Source organism: Nycticebus coucang, chromosome 3 (genome assembly GCF_027406575.1).
Source record: "Nycticebus coucang isolate mNycCou1 chromosome 3, mNycCou1.pri, whole genome shotgun sequence".
Taxonomy (NCBI): Eukaryota; Metazoa; Chordata; class Mammalia; order Primates; family Lorisidae; genus Nycticebus; species Nycticebus coucang.
In genome coordinates this window covers 124,950,655-124,966,949 of record NC_069782.1, presented here as the reverse complement: position 1 = coordinate 124,966,949, position 16,295 = coordinate 124,950,655, and the positions used below count along the sequence as shown (strand labels likewise).

At 35.9% G+C, this 16,295-nt stretch overlaps 1 protein-coding gene and 2 pseudogenes across 4 annotated transcripts in view; 1 reads left to right on the top strand and 2 right to left on the bottom strand.

Annotated features, from left to right (window-relative positions):
* ENTPD1 (ectonucleoside triphosphate diphosphohydrolase 1) overlaps positions 1–16,295 on the bottom strand; it is a 187,343-nt gene that overhangs the window by 67,471 nt on the left and 103,577 nt on the right. The gene's annotated exons all lie outside the window — the stretch shown is intronic.
* LOC128582540 (iron-sulfur cluster assembly 1 homolog, mitochondrial-like) lies at positions 1,889–14,739 on the bottom strand (annotated as a pseudogene).
* Positions 2,908–3,003, top strand: LOC128582795 (uncharacterized; annotated as a pseudogene).

Here is a 16,295-nt window from a genome sequence, read left to right as displayed (position 1 = left end):
AACAAAACTAAATAAACATTCTTCTCATCAGCCCATGGAACATCCTCCAAAACTGATCACATCTTAGGTCACAAGTCTAACCTCAGAAAAAAATTTTTTTTAAAGAGACCACTTTTTTTTATTCATAACTCACTCTAAATACACACAGTATTGCACAAATTATAAGTAGATCAACAATTATATTAATGAATCATACAAAGTCATGAGCATTTACATAAAACTACCACTCTAGGTTTTGGTGCATGTGTGCCAGGTATTTTAGTAAATAAAAACAAACAAAAGAACTCAGCTATTCAAATTCATGAGAATCAGCTTTCAGGAAAAATATACATGTCATCTCACAGAAAATTGAATATGTCAAACCCAGGAAAATCAGCAACTAAGTGTCAAAAGGAACACTTTAAAAGAAATGTTGATAACAAACATGTTAGGTTAAAATATTGTTTAAAAATTTCAGCAATTGGACTGAGGAACCAGAAAGTGTGTGCATATTGGGAATTTTAAGAAAAGACCCCCATGTTTTCCTTAACAATTATGACTACATTCCCGGTAATTATGGGTTGCTATAATGCCTTCCCTGGTAGTATAAACGATTGTTTCAAAGTTTAAAGAAACAAGATGGTAATTCACATAAAAGAGTTTTTTTTTTTTCTTTTTTTTTTTATTGTTGGGGATCACATAAAAGAGTTTTAAAATAAGATTCTTCTCACTCAAAATAAAACTAATATGATCTTCATCAAATTAAAAAGAAATTCTATCAGTATGTTGACCAGGAAAAAAGCCAGATCCCCGTTTACCTTAACAGACTGCCTCAGAGGGGACAGCACTAGGAAGGGGAAAGTGGTTGAGTTCCCACTCACCCCCAAGAGTAAACAAAAGTCCCTTGGCCTCCTCACATACAGAACTGAGTGGGGTGGGCTAAATGGCTTTTTTTTTTTTTTGGTAGAGACAGAGTCTCACTTTACGGACCTCGGTAGAGTGCCATGGCCTCACACAGATCACAGCAACCTCCAACTCCTGGGCTTAAGTGATTCTCTTGCCTCAGCCTCCCGAGTAGCTGGGACTACAGGCGCCTGCCATAATGCCCGGTTATTTTTTGGTTGCAGTTTGGCCGGGGCCGGGCTTGAACCCGCCACCCTCAGTATGTGGGGCCGGCGCCTTACCGACTGAGCCACAGGTGCCGCCCCAGGGCTAAAGGGCTTTTAAGAGACTTTTCAACTTAAACAATCAAAGTCAGCCTGAGATCTCACTTTGCGTGGACCTTTAGGGTGGCAAATAAAATGGATTTAGAAACAAGTGGATCAAGTATTTGCTACCATCTCAGTTCAAGAAAATCCTTTGTCAGTACTACTAAAGGGCATGCAAATTTACATCCAACAATGAAATTTTTGATAAAAATGTAAACAGGCTATGTCAAAATTGTGTGAAAAAAATAATGCACCACCATGCTACTACCAGCAGACAGGATTTCCTATTTCTGAATTTTAGGAAACACCAATTTAATTAGGGAAAATGCAGGGGAGATGCACATTCAAGCCATTCAGTCCATTTCATAAACAGCCTAATGGGTGCCCAGGAAGTCAAATCCAATAAAACTAACTCTAAAAGAAAGGGTACAAGGGAGAGCTAAGTAGGGTAGGACTTCTTTACCACAAAAGAAAAATAATCCAAAGAGAGTGATGGCATTTCATTTCTTGTCCCCTACAGAGAATCCAAATATCACTTCTTCCTGAATTTAACACACTACCTTCACTTTCAAAATGAATCACTTTATTTTCCCTACAAGGCAGCCACACATTAAGCAGGTGACAGTCACATGACTTCTTTGGTAAGAACCAAGGCATCCATGAGTGATGCTGGAGATCATAGCCAAAGGAATCCTGAGGTTTCAGATATTAAAGCTTTCCCCACAGCCACAAGTTCCTTTGTTGTTCAGGTTATTAAACACAAACTCACTGGATAATTTGTCTTCTACATAGTCCATTTCTGTTCCTAGAAGTGTTAGCTGTGCTTTCTTTTCAATGAATACTCTTACTCCATCTTGAACAACTTCTTCATCAGAATCTCCTTTTGTTTTTGTATATTCTGGAGGGTAAGAAAGGCCATTATTCCCTCTGGTTCAGACACTGATTTTCACACCTACATATTCAAGCTTATCTTTAAGAAGTCGTTTTATCTTGTTCACTACTGAAGGTGTCAGGGTGAGGGTGGCTTGGGTGGGCTGCAGCTTCCACTTGCACACAGCCCAGACAGTAGCCCAGACTAAGGAGCTGACATATTTGCCAGGTTAGCACCCCGGTGCCTCTGGCTGGAGCTTGGCAATCTCAACCTCATTCAAACCTCAGCAAATTTAAAAGAATAGAATTTATTTCTTGTATTTTCTTGGACCACCACTAAATAAAAGTTGAACTCAACAACAACAGGAATCTTCATACTCATACAAAGACATGGATACTAAATAACCTTATGCTGAATGATAGCTGGGTCATAGATGAGATTAAGAAGGAAATTACCAAGTTTTTGGAACAAAATGACAATGAAGACATGAATTATCAGAACCTGTGGGATACTGCAGTAACCTGTGGGATACTGCAAAGGCAGTCCTAAGAGAGAAATTTATAGTATTGCAAGCCTTCCTGAAGAGAATGGAAAGAGAAGAAGTCAACAACTTAATGATTCATGTCAAGCAACTGGAAAAGGAAGAACATTCCAACCCCAAACCCAGCAGAAGAAAAGAAATAACCAAAATTAGAGCAGAATTAAATGAAATTGAAAACAAAAAGAATCATTCAAAAAATCAACAAATAAAAAGGTTGGTTTTTTGAAGATTAACAAAATTCATAAACCTTTGGCTAACCTAACCAGAAACAGAAAAGTAAAATCCCTAAGTGCTCGCTTCAGCAGCACATATACAAATACATATACAAATTGGAACAGTAGAGAAGACTAGCATGGCCCATGTGCAAGGATAACATGCAAATTTGTGAAGCATTCCATATTTTTTTTTACAAAGTAAAATCCCTAGTATCAGAAATGAGAAAGGTAAAATAACAACAGACACCTCAGAAATTCAAAAAATCCTTAATGAATACTATTAAAAAAACTCCACTCTCAGAAATATGAAAATCTGGAGGAAATAGACCAATACCTGGAAGCACGCCACCTTCCTAGACCCAGCCAGAAATAATTGGAAATGTTCAATAGACCTATATTTACTACTGAAATAGCATCAACTATACGAAATCTCCCCAGAACAGAAAAGTCCAGGACCAGATGGCTTCACTTCAGAATTCTACCAAACCTTTAAAGAGGAACTAGTACCTACATTACATAACTTTTTCCAAAACACAGAAAAAGAAGGAATATTTCCCAAACATTCTACAAAGCAAATATCACCCTGATCTCCAAACCAGGAAAAGACCCAACAATGAAAGAAATTTATAGATCAGTATCATTAATGAATATCGATGCAAAAATATTCAATAAGATCCTACCAAACAGAATCCAGCAACACATCAAACAAATTACACACCATGTATATGACATACATAAATCTATAAATATAACCTATCACATAAACAAAACAAAAAACAAACACCATAAGATTCTCTCAATTGATGCAGAAAAAACTTTTGATAATATCCAGCATCCTTTCATGATAAGAACATTTAAGAAAATAGGTGTAGAAGGGACATTTCTTAAGCTGATAGAGGTCATCTACAGCAAACCCACAGCCTATATCATATTGAATGGAGTAAAATTGAAAACATTTCCACTCAGATCAGGAACTAGGCAAGGATGCCCATTGTCTCCACTGCTATTTAACATTGTAATGGGAGTCTTAGCCATCACAATCAGGCAAAAGAAGGAGATCAAGTGTATCCAAATAGGGTCAGAGGAGATCAAATTCTCACTCTTCACTGATGATATGATTTTATATCTGGAAAACTCCAGGGACTCAACTACAAAACTCTTAGAAGTGATCAAGGAATGAATACAGCAGCATCTCAGGATACAAAATCAATACTTACAAATCAGTAGCTTTTATATATACCAATAATAGTCAAGCTGAAAAAACAGTCAAAGACTCTATCCTGTTCACAGTAGTGCCAAAGAAGATGAAATATTTGGGAATTTACCTAACAAAGGATGTGAAATATCTCTATAAAGCGAACTATGAAACTCTGAGGAAAAAAAATAGCTGAAGATGTTAACAAATGGAAAAACATACCAGGTTCATGGCTGAGAAGAATCAACATTGTTAAAATGTCCATACTACCCAAAGCAATATACAAATTTAATGCAATCTTTATGAAAGCACCACTGTCATACTTTAAAGATCTGGAAAAAATAGTACTTCGTTTTATATGGAATAAGAAAAAACCTTGAATAGCCAAGACATTACTCAGAAATAAAAACAAATCAGGAGGAATCATGCTACCAGACTTCAGACTACACTATAAATCAGTAGTGATCAAAACAGTATGATACTGGCACAAAGACAGAGAGGTAGATGTATGGAACAGAATAGAGCACCAAGAGATGAACCCAGACACTTATCATCATTTAATCTTTGATGAGCCTATCAAAAACATAAATTGGGAGAAAGATTTCCTATTTAACAAATGGTGCTGGGAGAATTGGCTGGTGACTTGTAGAAGACTGAAACTGGACTCACACTTTTCACCATTAACAAAAGTTGATTCTCACTGGATAAAAGATTGAAACTTAAGATATGAGACTATAAAGATACTTGGAGAGAGTATGGAGAAACACTTGAAGAAATTGGCCTGGGATAATACTTTATGAGGAGGACCCCCATCCCCAGGAAATGGAAGCAACACCAAAAATATATTACTGGGATCTGATCAAATTAAAAAGCTTTTGCATAGCCAAGAGCACACTAAGTAAAGCAAGCAGATAGCCCTCAGAATCGGAGAAGATATTTGCAGGTTATGTTTCTGACAAAGGTTTGATAACCAGAATCCACAGAGAACTCAAACATATTGGCAAGAAAAGAACAGGTGATCCCATTTCATTGTGGGTAAGAGACTAGACAGAAGCTTCTCTGAAGAAGACAGGCAGAAGGCCTACAGACAAAAGAGAAAATGTTCATCATCTTTAATAATCAGAGAAATTCAAATCAAAACCACTTTGAGACATCATCTAACTCCAGTAAGAGTAGCTCACATCACAAAATGGCATGGATGTGGAGAAAAGGGAACACTTCTGCACTGCTGGTGGGAATGCAAGCTAATATGTTCCTTTGGGAAAGAAGTTTGGAGAACACTTAGGGATCTAAAAGTAGACCTACCATTCTATCCTGCGATTCCTTTGCTAGGTATTACTTGTGACCCCAAATCACTTTATAACAAAGATATTTGCACCAGAGTGTTTATTGCAGCTCAATTCATAATTGCCAAGTCATGGAAGAAGCTCAAGTGTCCATCGACCCATGAATGCATTAACAAATTATGGTATATGTATACCATTGAATATTATGCAGCCTTAAAAAAGAGGAAGACTTTACCTATTATATGTTTACATGGATGGAGCTGGAACATATTCTTCTTCATAAAGTATTTCAAAAATGGAAGAAAAAGTATCCAGTGTACTCATTACTATTATGAAACCAATACATAATCATCCGCACTTTCATATGAAAGATAAAACACAACTATAGCCCAGGATTAAGGAGGAAAGAGGAGGGGGAAGGTTGGATGGAGGGAGGTGCATATTGCAAGGGTACATGTCAAATCTATTAAGTGTAGAGTATAAATGTCTTAACACGATAATTAAAAAGTGAGGTGAAGGCTATGTTAACCAGTTTGATGTAAGCATTCCAAATTATATATAAAATCAGCACATTGTACCCCATAAATGCATTAATATAGTTATGATTTAATTTAAAAAGTATAAAAATAGATTATATAAAAAAGTAAAAAATAAATTAAAAATTATTCTGAAATTAATGAAAGTGGAAATACAACATACTAAAACCAGTGGGATACAGAAAAATCCGTGCTAAGATAGAAGTTAGTGGCATTAAATGCCTATATCAAAAAACAGATATATTACAAATTAACAGTCCCACATTTTACCTCAAAGAACTAGGAAAACAAGGAAAAACCAAATCCAAAACTAGCAGGAGACAAGAAATAATAAAGATTAGAGCAGAAATAAATGAAATTGAGACTAAGAGTAAGAATAATAATAATACAAAGGGTCAACATAACAAAAAGTTAGTTATTTGAAGGGATAAACAAGATTGATGAACTACTAACTAGACTAATCAAGAAAAGAAGAGGAAAGATCCAAATAAAAAAATCAAAAATACAAAAGAAGATACCTAGTGATATCTAATCTACCTGAACATCTTTGATGGATAACAGTATACTTTATAGAGACAGAACACTCACATACATTGGATCTCATCAAAGCTTTCTAAGGATATAATCAGAATTGCATCATCTTCACTTTATAAATAAATAAATCTTTGGGGCTTTTTTCTTTCTTTTTAACAAAAAGGTAACTTAAGTAGTTCAAATCTAAAAAAAAATAAATAAAAATTTAAAAAAATAAAAAGGAGGACACTACAATTGATACCACAGAAATACGATCATCAGAGATTATTATGAACAACAATATGTACACAAACTAGAAAACCTAGAGGAAATGGATAAATTCCTGGAAACAATACCACCTCCCAAGATTAAACCAGGAAGAAACGGAAATCCTAAACAGACCAATAATGAGTGGTAAATATTGGTAAATTACCAATAAAGAGTGGTAAAACTGATTCAATAATAAAAAAAAAAAACTCCCTTCCTATAAAAAGCCCATGACCAGATGAATTTGCAGCCAAATTCTATTAAAGGCACAAAGACGAACTGGTACCAATCTTCCTAAAACTGTACAAAAAAATCAAGAAGAGAAATCTCCCTAACTCATTCTGTGAGGCCAGTATCAACCTAATACCAAAACCAGACAGGGATACAAGAAAAAAGGGAAACTACAAACCAATATCCCTGATGAACATAGACACAAAAATCCTCAACCTGAAACCAGCAAATCAAATTTAATAGCACATCAAAAAGGTAATATACTATGATCAAGTGGGTTTTATTCCAGGGATGCAAAGATGCTTTAAGATACCAAATTAATAAATGTGATTCATCACATAAATAAAATAAAGGAAAAATAAATAAATAAATAAATAAAATTAAGGAGAAAACTATATTGTGATCCCAATAGATGTAGAAAATATATTTGATAAAATTAAACATTCCTTCATGATAAAAATCCTCAATAAACTAGGCATAAAAGGAACATAACTCAAAATAATAAAGGCCATATGTGACAAACCCACAGCCAACATCAGACTAAATGGAGAGGAGCTGAAAGCATTCCCTCCACAAACTGGAACAAGACAAAGAAGGTCATATTCATCACCCCTGTTCAATATAGTATTGAAGTCCTAGCAAGAAATAAAAGGCATCCAAATTGGAAAAGAGGAAGTCAAATTATCTCTGCTCACTGATGACATGATCTTATATCTAGAAAACCCTACAGACTTCACCAAGAAACTCTGAGATTTAATAAATTCAGTAAGTTTCAGGATAACAAAATCAATGTACAAAAATCATTAGCATTTCTGAATACCTGTAATTATTAAGCTACAAACCAGATCAATTATTTATAACTACAAAATACGAAATATCTAGGAATATATTTAACCAAGGAGATAAAAGATCTCTACAAGGGAAATTACAAAACACTGATGAAGAAATTATAGACAACACAAACAAAAGGAAAAACATTGCATGCTTATGGGTCGGAAGAATTAATATTGTTAAAAATGATGATACTGCCCAAAGTAGTCTATAGATTCAATGCAATCCTATCAAAATACCAGCATTTTTTTTTACAGAATTCCAAAAACAATCTCAAAATTCATATAAAAAAAAGTCCTAATAGCTCAATCCTAAGTAAAAAGAGCAAAGATGGAAGCATCACCTTACCTGCCTTCAAATTATGCTACAAGGCTATAGTATCCAAAATAGTATGGTACTGGCATAAAAATAGACACATGGATCATGGAACAGAATAGGGAACCCAAAAATAAAGCCACATATCTACTGCCAATTGATCTTTGGCAAAGTCAACAAAAACATACTGGGGAAAGGACACATTTTTAAATAAACGGTGCTGGGAAAATTGAACTCCCCCATATGTAGAAGAATGAAAATGGACCCCTATCACTCATCATGTACAAAAATCAACTTAAGATGGATTAAAGACTTCAATGAAAGACCTGAAACTTGAAAAATACTAGATAAAAATCTAGGAAACCTCTTTTGGACACTGGTCTAGGCAAAGAATTCATAACTAAAGTCTCAAAAACACAAGCAAAAATACAAAAAAAAAATAGATAAATAGGACTTAAACTAAAAAGCTTCTGCTCAGTAAAAAAAAAAAATCAGCATAATGAACAGACAGCCTTCAAGATGGGAGAAAATATGTCTAAACTATGTAACTGACTGGGAACTAATATACAGAATTTACAAGGAAGTCAAACAACTCAACAACAACAACAACAAAAAAAAAAAAACACCAAATAACTGCATTAAAAAGTGGACCCTGAGGCCAGAAGTTTGAAATCAGCTTGAGCAACATAGAGACAACCCAAATCTATAAAAAGTAAAAAACTGTAAATTAGCAATGCATGATGGTGTGCCTGTAGTCACAGCTTCTAAGGAAGATGAGGAGGAAGGATCTTTTGAGCCCTGGAATTTGAGGGTACAGTGAGCTACGATCATGCCACTGCATTCCAGCATGGGTGACAAAGTGAGACTTTGTCTCTTTAAGAAAAAGTAGGCCAGGTGCAATGGCTCACCCTATAATCCTAGTTCTCTGGGCAACTGAGGTAGGAGAATTGTTTGAGGTCAGGAGTTTAAGACCAGCCCGAGCAAGAGTGAGATCCCATCTCCACAAAAAGAGAAAAATTAGCCTAGCATGGTGGTATGTGCCTGTAGTCCCAGCTACATAGGAGTCTGAGGCAGGATGATTGCATGAGCCCAGGAGTTTGAGGTTGCAGTGAGCTGTGATTATGCTATTAAACTTTAGCCAGGGTAACAAAGCAAGACTCTGTCTCAAAAGAAAAAAAAAATGGGCAAAAGACAGACATTTCACAAAAGAAGAAATACAAATGGCCATCAAGCATATGAAAAAATGTTCAATATCACTAATCATCAGAGAAATGCAAATTAAAACCAAGATGGGATATCTTATACAGTCAGAATGGCTATTATTAAAAAGACAAAAAATAACAGAAGTTAGTGAGGATGCAGAGAAAAGGGAATGCTTATACATTGTTGGTAGGAATGTAAATCAGTACAACCCCTGTGGAAAGCAGTATGAAGAATTTTCAAAGAACTCAAAATAGAACTATCATTCAACCTACCCATCCTACCACTGAATATCTACCCAAAGGAGAAGAAATCATTATATCAAAAAGATACTTGCACTTGTGGCTCAGCACTGGTAGGTCAACAGCTAGGGAGCCAGCCACATATACCGGAGCTGGTGGGTTTGAATCCAGCCTAAGCCTGCCAAACAACAATGACAACTATAACCAAACAATAGTTGGGTGTTGTGGCAGGGGCCTATAGTCCCAGCTTCTTGGAAGGCTTAGGCAAGAGAATCACTTAAGCCCAAGAGTTTGAGGTTGCTGTGAGCTGTGACGCCATAGCACTCTACTGAGGGCAACATAATGAGACTCTGTCTCAAAAAAAAAAAAAAAGATACCTACACTTGTATGTTTATCGTGGTACTATTCACAATGGCAAAAATGTGAAATTGACCAAGTGTCCATCAGTGGATGACTGGATAAAGAAAACGTGGTTTAAAAAAAAAAACAAGAAAGGAAAATGTAGTATATATACAAAATGGAATACTATTCGGCACAAAGAAAAAGAACGAAATCATGTCTTTTGCAGAGTTGGAGGCCATTTTTTAGAGTGAGACAACTCAGAAAAAGAAAGTTAAAATATCACATGTTCTTACTTATAAGTGGGAGCTAAATATGTATACAGTTAAAAGTTAAAGTTAAAATATCATATGTTCTCCCACTTATAAGTGGGAGCTAAATATATGTACACATGGACATAAAATATGGAATGAGAGACACTGGAGACTCACAAGGGTAGAGGGTGATAAGAAATTACTTAAAGGGTACAATGTACATTATTTGAGTGATGGATATACTAAAAGCCTAGACTTTACCACTATATAATACAAATTTTTAAGAATATAATTCACATGCTCTTCCATTTACAATGGAGTTATGGCCCAATAGTTCCATTGTAAGTCAGAAATCCATCTAATAACCTAATAAATCAATTGTAAAATAAAAAAAATCATACATTGCATATCAAGTCCAGATCCTCCGCTATTTGCAATGGGCTATGTTCTGAAAATCCATTATATAGTTGAAAAATCATTAAGTCAAAACATCCTAAGTCAAAGAGAAGAATTCCTATTAAATTTAATTGCCTGTTTTCAGTCTAGCACGCTATCTTCTCTAAATTTTTTTTCTTGTTTTTGTGATATGTTACTGATTCTCCTCCCTGCTCCCCCAATGTTGAAGCCCACGGTTCACCCTGACATGGCTTCCAAAACTACATGCATTAAAATCACCAGTGACTTCCTTCCTGCTTAAACCAATAAACTTTTTTTTCATTTCACATCTTGCTTAAATTTTTGGCTGCATTTCATTCATGCATTCAACACATACTGAATACTAACTATGGAAATGCAGTGATTAAACAGATGAGAATCCTGCTTTCTAATAGAAGGCAGATCTCAAACAAATAATAGGTAGTATGATGGATAGTAACCAACATACTCCACATATATAGACTTTTTATGCAGGTTAGGGATGCCCACAGCATAGGTTAGTCCATTTATAATTCCTTCCAGTTCAGATGCAATTTACCTCTCTCAAGGATTATTTTTATCATTAGCTGATAATGTAGCTGACATTCCACTTTTTATTAGGTTTCCAGGGGAATAAAGCCTGAAAGTTAACCCAGAGCCAAATTTGTCCATAGAGGAGCAAAATTGGGTTTTGTTAGATCATTTTCCAAAGGTCCAATCAAAAACATATTGACAATACTCTAAAACAAAAATTAAATGAAGCATTTGTAGTTACAGAAGAAACAGGCATTAAAGTTTTGCATTAAGAGTCTACTGCAAATGGACCACTTGGGAGGCTAAGGGGAAGGTGTTAGTTTTATTTAATGGTGCACTTTCAGTTCATCCAATCTCTACAATTCTGGAGAAGGATGGTGAAGATGCTTCTATAATAATATAAAAGAACTTAGTACCACGGAATTATACACTTAAAATAATTAAAATGATAAATTTTATGTCACATATATTTTACCACAAAATAAAAATATATCTTATCTAGACAGCCTCGATATTTTTGCTTCTAATTTTTGCCTTGGCTATGCAAGTTATGATTTAGAGTCCTCTTTTAAAATAGAATCAAATAAGCAATATGCAATTATGGAATAATGCCATCATACAGGAATAGAAATATAATAAACATGGTCATGATCTATTACTACAAGTATCTGAATCAAATTTAAAGCACTGTTTTAAATCCCCTTTCCTTTATATATTTTAAAAATTTCCTGAAATAGGCTCGGCGCCTGTGGCTCAAGTGGCTAAGGTGCCAACCACATACACCTGAGCTGGTGGGTTCGAATCCAGCCTGGGGCCCACCAAACAACAATGATGGCCGCAACCAAAAAATAGCTGGGCATTGTGGCAGGCACCTGTCGTCCCAGCTACTTGGGAGGCTGAGGCAAAAGAATCACTTAAGCCCAGGAGTTGGAGGTTGCTGTGAGCTGTGATGCCATAGCACTCTACCCAGGGCGACAACTTGAGGCTCTATCTCAAAAAAAAAAAAAAAAAAAATTCCTGCAATAATCATGTTACTTCTGTATTCTCTCCCTGGCCCCCTGAAAAAGGAATGGAAAAAGATCATTTCTCTGCAGTCACACTAGAGAGCAAGTCTTAGAATTAAAGTCAGAGGCAAATCCTGCTTGCTGAGCTGGATATATTTTCTTTCATTCATCTTTCTTTTTTAGACAGTTATGCTCCAGAATAAGGTCACCTGTACTCTCTCCTTCCTCCAGGGATCATTTCATTCATATACGCATACATTTATTTTTTCATTCCATTTATGTGTCAACCTTCACTGAAACCTTCCATTTGTTAGGGACCTAACATATGTGGTAGTTTTACTTTCTGTATTATGTTCTTTAGAGACCCACCAGATATTGATTTAATATCCAAGCTGATCTCTTAAATCCCTTGGAAAAGTTTCTTCCAATTTAGAATTGGAATATTTATTATTCATACTAGCATGAACAGGAATTAAACCCAGAAAAGAGTGTTGATGGAATTGGGATGGCAGGGTGTAGGGTATTTTTCCCCTTGATTTACATATGTTGTATAATGAAAAAGAAATTTTAACCTTATTCAGAATGCTTCCATTTTTAATCCCAAGAATTATACTGTGTGACAAAAATCACTTTCTTGTTTTAATATCAAAAGAAGATACATTGTTCAAAATCAAATGGTTCAAGGTCACATCACCAAGTTTCTTCCTATGGCTGTGGAAGATGCTTCTTTAGAAATCTTTGGGAAAAATTCATTCTGATCCTACTTTTAGGGTAGGGATTTAGGGACTCAGTCTATTAGGTGTTTTGCCAGAATGGATCCAAAGCCAATTAATTCTTGAGGCAAACACTGACACAGCTCTAGGAATTCTTCAGTTTGCCTTTAGGTATAGATGGGATACTATACCACAGAGGTCAAAATCTATAATCAGCTCCTTAATTTCCATACTAAGAATCAACTTTGCTTGGTAATCCTTTACTTGATTAGTTTTTATAATCTGTGAGTTCAAAGCATCAACTCAGACATCCTAGGCTATCTGCAGAGAACATAGCCTCAGAAAGTAAGTTCCAAAGCCTGGCAGAGTGGCTCATGCCTGTAATCCTAGCACTCTGGGAGGCCAAGGTGAGAAGATCCCTTGAACTCAGAAGTTTGATACCAGGCTGAGGAAGAGCAATACCCCATTTTTACTAAAAATAGAAAAATTAGTTAGGTGTTATGACAGGTGCCTATAGTCCCAGCTACTTGGGAGGCTGAGGTAAGAGGATCTCTTGAACCCAGGAGTTTGAGGTTGCTGTGAGGTAGGCTGATATCACAGCACTCTAGCCTGGGCAACAGAATGATACTGTATCTCAGAAAAAAAAAAAACAACAGATCCTCATCTTCTTTTAATTGCTAGCCTAGAGAATTAAGATTTATGGGAAGTGATTTGAGGAATATATGTCTCTCTCCACCCTTCCAGCTATTCTGAATTCTTTCCTTCCATAAATTTGGATACCAAAATTGCCTCAATACATTACAGAATTACCATTACTGAGTTGGCTTTTTAGTACTATGCTTTTGGGTTAAAATTGCTGTAGGAAATTACAATGTTACAAACGTGGTCAAAACTAATGTCTAATAAAATCTCTTTTGTGAAATATTTGAGATTCAATTATAGGAATAGCTCTGCTTTGCCCTGGGACCTGGTATGCTAGATAAAATTTATAAAATGGATCTGATTATGCCTAATTTTTCCCATTGCTATTAGTAAGCTCAAAGCTAAATAGAAACACATACACGTATAAGATATACATATATAAAATAAACACATTTTTTGCAAGGAAGTCTGTGTTAACCAGCATGATGAAAATATGTCAAATGGTCTATAAAACCAGTGTATGGTGCCCCATGATCGCATTAATGTACACAGCTATGATTTAATAAAAAAAATAAATAAAATAAATACATTTTTAATGTTCTTTAATTCCAGTTCCCTATTGAATTTGTTGCTACCCTTTCTTGTTTATATAAATAGTAAAAATGTGGTTGTTAAACAAATCCTAAATTACCTCATAAATAATTCCCTACAGATGTCCCTCTTTTCTTACTTGTGTTTCTAATTTTCCTCCAACACTGGAGATTCTGTCTAGCAACCTAGGCTACAGTATAGCTAGCCTAATGAGGGCATTGACAGCTTTTTTTTTTTTTGCAGTTTTTGGCCAGGGCTGGGTTTGAAACCGCCACCTCTGGCATATGGGGCCGGCACCCTACTCTGTTGAGCCACAGGCGCCGCCCTGTTGACAGCTTTTAACACTATACTCAGTCTAAGAATTAGATCATCCGTGCTGAATGCAATTATGTCAAAAAATTCCCTCCCTACAAATTCTCTGTGTCTTGAAAATGCTCAGGCTACTTGGTTCTGTAACCAATGGGAATGTAACTGGATTTTTGTGCTGCAAATAGTTAAGCTTCAAGGGCAGGACTGGAGAACGGGAACTTTTTGCAGGAAGGACAACATAGAATAAAGACTGCTAGAAGAAAGAGCTTTTTAAAGGCCCATCTGGTACCAGGATATGTTTTACTATCTGCAGTAGTGTGCTAGAGCTGATTCCTATGTACTCGTAAGAGCTGGCTGTTAAAAATTTCAGGACTTCTGTGAGTCAGTTGATACCATGCTGATAGCCTGAAATAGGCTATGTTGGGAATATTTATTCCATGCAAATTGGCCAATGCTACCAATCAGCTCTTCACCCCTAGAGAGCTGGTTTTACACACTTACCAGCCCATCACTGCTTATCCGGCTCACAACTACCAACAAGACAGGTATTACTGTCTTCACTTTATAGATGACAAAACAGGCAAAGAAAAAAAAAACTTTAGGCTTTAAAGAGACATTACAGAGGAGACCAACAAAAAAATATCTGAAGCATAAAGAAACTGCCAAAGCAGCAATAGGTACAGGGCAGTGCTAATTCTGAGGGCTGTATCCAGAGGAAAAAGATGAAGACAATGAGCTAATTTAAGGATCTCCCAAACTGAGTTTCAGAAGGTTGTGAGAACAATTTCTTTCTTCTCTTTTTTTTTGCAGTTTTTGGCTGGGGCTGGGTTTGAACCTGCCACCTCTGGCATATGGGGCCAGTGCCCTACTCCTTTGACCCACAGGCACCACCCAATTTCTTTCTTTTTTTTTTTATTAAGTCATATATACACAGATCATGAATACATTTATGCATATGTGGGGTATAATGTGTTGATTATTTGTACAAATTGGAGTGCTTACATCATACTAATTAACATAGCTTTCACCTTATTTACTTAAACACAGTGTTAAGACATTTGTGTTCAATACTTAATAGATTTAACTTGTACCCTGCAATATGCTCCATATGTGTGGTCCCACCATTAACCCTCCCTCTATCGAACCACCCCGCTCCCTTTCCATCCCCTTCCCCTTCCCTCCTTTATCCTGGGCTATAGTTGTGATTCATCTCTCATATGAAAGTGTGATTATAAATTGATTTTATAGTAGTACTGAGTACATTGGATATTTTTTTTCCATTCCTGAGATACTTTACTAAGAAGAATATTTTCCAGCTCCATCCATGTAAACATAAAAGAGGAAAAGTCTCCATCTTTTTTTAATGCTGCATAGTATTCCATGGTATACATATACCATAATTTATTAATCCATTCATGGGTAGATGGGCACTTGAGCTTCTTTCAAGACTTGGCAATTATGAATTGAGCTGCAATGAACAATATGATGCAAATATCTTTGTTGCCAAGTGATTTTTGGTCTTTTAGATATACACCTAGTAGAAGAATTATAGGATCGAACCGTAAGTCTACGTTTAGATCCCTGAGTGTTCTCCAAACTTCTTTCCAAAAGGAACATACTAGCTTGCATTCCCACCAGCAGTACAGAAAGAAGTGTTCCCTTTTCTCCACATCCACGCCATTTTGTGACGTGGACTACTCTTACTGGAGTTAGATGATATCTCAATGTGGTTTTGGTTTGCATTTCTCTGACGATTGATGATGAGCATTTTTTCATGTGGCTGTAGACCATGCACCTGTCTTCTTTTTTTTTTTTTTATTAAATCATAGCTGTGTACATTAATGCAGTCATGGGGTACAATGTGCTGGTTTTATATACAATTTGATATATTTTATCAAACTGGTTAACATAGCCTTCATGGCATTTTCTTAGTTATTGTGTTAAGACATTTATATTCTACATTTAGTTAAGTTTCAAAGGTACCCTTGTAAGATGCACCATAGGTATGGCCCCACAATTACCCCCCCTCCACCCATCTGCTCCCCTCTTCTCCCCCTCCCTTTCC